The sequence below is a fragment of the Phasianus colchicus genome, chromosome Z (genome assembly GCF_987193195.1).
Source record: "Phasianus colchicus chromosome Z, bPhaCol1.hap1.1, whole genome shotgun sequence".
In the NCBI taxonomy this organism is placed as follows: domain Eukaryota; kingdom Metazoa; phylum Chordata; class Aves; order Galliformes; family Phasianidae; genus Phasianus; species Phasianus colchicus.
The window spans coordinates 4,121,784-4,125,705 of record NC_143476.1 but is presented as its reverse complement, the minus strand read 5'-3'; the positions used below and the strand labels follow the sequence as shown (position 1 = coordinate 4,125,705).

General features: G+C 48.0%; 2 long non-coding RNA genes across 3 annotated transcripts; both read left to right on the top strand.

Moving 5' to 3' along the window:
* The first annotated feature begins 356 nt into the window (after positions 1-356).
* On the top strand, positions 357-1,191 carry LOC149912264 (uncharacterized). Of its 2 annotated transcripts, XR_016462248.1 has the most exons (4): positions 357-550; positions 675-810; positions 897-964; positions 1,095-1,191. It is a non-coding gene; the product is annotated as an uncharacterized LOC149912264 (long non-coding RNA). The 2 variants fall into 2 exon arrangements; XR_016462247.1 differs by having other exon boundaries at positions 675-964.
* A 717-nt stretch (positions 1,192-1,908) lies between these two features.
* LOC149912263 (uncharacterized) lies at positions 1,909-2,840 on the top strand. Its single transcript, XR_016462305.1, has 4 exons — positions 1,909-2,199; positions 2,319-2,426; positions 2,545-2,612; positions 2,732-2,840. It is a non-coding gene; the product is annotated as an uncharacterized LOC149912263 (long non-coding RNA).
* The last annotated feature ends 1,082 nt before the right edge of the window (positions 2,841-3,922 follow it).

Here is a 3,922-nt window from a genome sequence, read left to right as displayed (position 1 = left end):
CTGGCATCTGCATTGCTGCTGGCATGAGCATGGCACAGCAGGTAACAGATTGCTTTTCCTTGTGTGACACAGGAGCTCTTGACTTGACAGCTAGAGGGATGTAATAGAAAGTGCTGCAACCTCTGCCAGACATGGCAAAGGTGAGTGGGATGTTGTTTCCATTGCTGCTGATGTCAGGAGGACTGTAAGGATGGAAAGGCTGGTGTTTGCCATGGGCAGGGAAACACATCTGGTTTTCATTTTGTCTTAATCATTCAGTGCTAGATACGAGGGGAGAGTGTGCCGTCAGCTTGGATCTCTCCTGCCCTCTGCTGCTGAGATGGAGAAGTGTTCCAGCTTGTAAAGGACATCAGGACAAAGATATGTAATGAAAATAAGTCCAGGCTGGCTGTCCTTGTGGGCATCAGCTGCTGGCATCTGCATTGCTGCTGGCATGAGCATGGCACAGCAGGTAACAGATTGCTTTTCCTTGTGTGACACAGGAGCTCTTGAGTTGAAAGCTAGAGGGATGCAATAGCAAGAGCTGCAACCTCTGCCAGACATGGCAAAGGTGAGTGGGATGTTGTTTCCATTGCTGCTGATGTCAGGAAGGACTTAAGGATGGAAAGGCTGGTGTTTGCCATGGGCAGGGAAACACATCTGGTTTTCATCTTCTCTTTCTCTTCGTGTTCCAGATATAAAAAGGGGAGAGTGTGCCCTCACCTTGGAACTTTCCTGCCCTCTGCTGCTCAAAGGGAGAAATGTCCAAGCTTCTAGAAGGACATCAGAACAAAGATATATATTGAAAATAAGTCCAGGCTGGCTGTCCATGTAAGCGTCAGCTGCTGGCATCTGCATTGCTGCTGCAATGAGCATTGCACAGCAGGTAAAAGATTGCTTTTCCTTGTGTGACACAGGACCTCTTGACTTCAAAGCAAGAGGGACGCAATAGGAAGAGCTGCAACCTCTGACAGTCATGGCAAAGGTGAATGGGATGTTGTTTCCATTGCTACTGATGTCAGGAAGGACCGTAAGGATGGAAAGTATAATGTTTGCCCTGGGCAGGGAAACACATCTGGTTTTCATCTTCTTTTTGTTTTTGTGTGCCAAAAAAGAGGAGAGTGTGCCCTAACCTTGCACCCCTCCTGCCCTCTTCTGCTGAGATGGAGAAATGTTCCAGCTTCTAGAAGGACATCAGGACAAAGATATGTAATGAAAGTAAGTCCAGGCTGGCTGTCCTTGTGGGCATAAGCTGCTGGCATCTGCATTGCTGCTGGCATGAGCGTGGCACAGCAGTTAAAAGATTGTTTTTCCTTGTGTGACACAGGAGCTCTTGAGTTGAAAGCTAGAGGAATGCAATAGAAAGAGCTGCAAACACTGCCAGACATGGCAAAGATGAGTGGGATGTTGTTTCAATTAGTGCTGATGTCAGGAAGGACTGTAAGGATGGAATGTCTGGTGTTTGCCATGGGCAGGGAAACACATCTGGTTTTCATTTTCTCTTTCTTTTTGACAGCCAGATAAACAGGGGAGAGTGTGCCCTCACCTTGGAACGCTCCTGCCCTCTGCTGCTCATAGGGAGAAATGTTCCAGCTTCTAGAAAGACATCAGGACAAAGATATGTAATGAAAATAAGTCCAGGCTGGCTGTCCTTGTGGACATCAGCTGCTGGCATCTGCATTGCTGCTGCCATGAGCATGGCAAAGCAGGTAAAAGATTGCTTTTCCTTGAGTGACACAGTTTCTGTTGACTTGAAAGCTAGAGTGTTGCAATAGAAAGAGCTGCAACCTCAGCCAGACATGGCAGGGGTGAGTGGGATTTTGTTTCAATTAGTGCTGATGTCAGGAGGACTGTAAGGATGGAAAGGCTGGTGTTTGCCATGGGCAGGGAAACACATCTGGTTTTCATTTTGTCTTAATCTTTCAGTGCTAGATAAATAGAGGAGTGTGTGCCTGCAACTTGGACCCCTCCTGCCCTCTTCTGCTGAGATGGAGAAATTTTCCAGCTTCTAGAAGGACATCAGGACAAAGATATGTAATGAAAATAAGTCCAGGCTGGCTGTCCTTGTGGGCATCAGCTGCTGGCATCTGCATTGCTGCTGCCATGAGCATGGCACAGCAGGTAAAAGATTGCTTTTCCTTGTGTGACACAGGACCTCTTGACTTGAAAGCAAGAGGGATGCAATAGAAAGAGCTGCAACCTCTGCCAGACATGGCAGAGGTGAGTGGGATGTTGTTTCAATTAGTGCTGATGTCAGGAAGGACTGTAAGGATGGAAAGTCTGGTGTTTGCCATGGGCAGGGAAACACATCTGGTTTTCATTTTCTCTTTCTCTTTCAGTGCCAGATAAACTGGGGAGAGTGTGCCCTCACCTTGGACCCATCCTGCCGTCTGCTGCTCATAGGGAGAAATGTCCAAGCTACTACATGGACATCAGTACAAACATATGTAATGAAAATAAGTCCAGGCTGGCTGTCCTTGTGGGCATCAGCTGCTGGCATCTGCATTGCTGCTGCCATGAGCATGGCACAGCAGGTAAAAGATTGCTTTTCCTTGTGTGACACAGGACCTCTTGACTTGAAAGCAAGAGGGATGCAATAGAAAGAGCTGCAACCTCTGCCAGACATGGCAGAGGTGAGTGGGATGTTGTTTCAATTAGTGCTGATGTCAGGAAGGACTGTAAGGATGGAAAGTCTGGTGTTTGCCATGGGCAGGGAAACACATCTGGTTTTCATTTTCTCTTTCTCTTTCAGTGCCAGATAAACTGGGGAGAGTGTGCCCTCACCTTGGACCCATCCTGCCGTCTGCTGCTCATAGGGAGAAATGTCCAAGCTACTACATGGACATCAGTACAAACATATGTAATGAAAATAAGTCCAGGCTGGCTGTACTTGTGGGCATCAGCTGCTGGCATCTGTATTACTGCTGGAATGAGCGAGGCACAGCAGGTAAAAGATTGCTTTTCCTTGTGTGACACAGGAGCTCCTGACTTGAAAGCAAGAGGGATGCAATAGAAAAAGCTGCAACCTCTGCCAGACATGGCAAAGGTGAGTGGGATGTTGTTTCAATTAGTGCTGATGTCAGGAAGGACTGTAAGGATGGAAAGGCTGGTGTTTGCCATGGGCTGGGAAACACATCTGGTTTTCATCTTCCCTTTGTGTGCCAGAAAAAAAGGACAGTGTGCCTGCAACTTGGACCCCTCCTGCCCTCTGCTGCTCATAGGGAGAAATGTGCCAGCTTGTAGAAGGACATCAGGACAAAGATATGTAATGAAAATAAGTCCAGGCTGGCTGTCCTTGTGGGCATCAGCTGCTGGCATCTGCATTACTGCTGCCATGAGCATGGCACAGCAGGTAAAAGGTTGCTTATCTTTGTGTGACAAGGGAGCTCTTGACTTGAAAGCTGGAGGGATGCAATAGAAAGAGCTGCAACCTCTGACAGACATGGCAAAGGTGAGTGGGATGTTGTTTCAGTTGCTGCTGATGTCAGGAAGGACTGTAAGGATGGAAAGGCTGGTGTTTGCCATGGGCAGGGAAACACATCTGGTTTTCATTTTCTCTTTCTCTTTGAGTGCCAGATAAACAGGGGAGAGTGTGCCCTCACCTTGGACCCATCCTGCCCTCTGCTGCTCAGAGGGAGTATGGCCAAGCTTGTAGAAGGACATCAGGACAAAGATATGTAATGAAAATAAGTCCAGGCTGGCTGTCCTTGTGGGCATCAGCTGCTGGCATCTGCATTGCTGCTGCCATGAGCATCGCACAGCAGGTAAAAGGTTGCTTTTCTTTGTGTGACACAGGAGCTCTTGACTTGAAAGCTGGAGGGATGCAATAGAAAGAGCTGCAACCTCTGCCAGACATGGCAAAGGTGAGTGGGATGTTCTTTCAATTAGTGCTGATGTCAGGAAGACTGTACGGATGGAAAGGCTGGTGTTTGCCCTGGGCTGG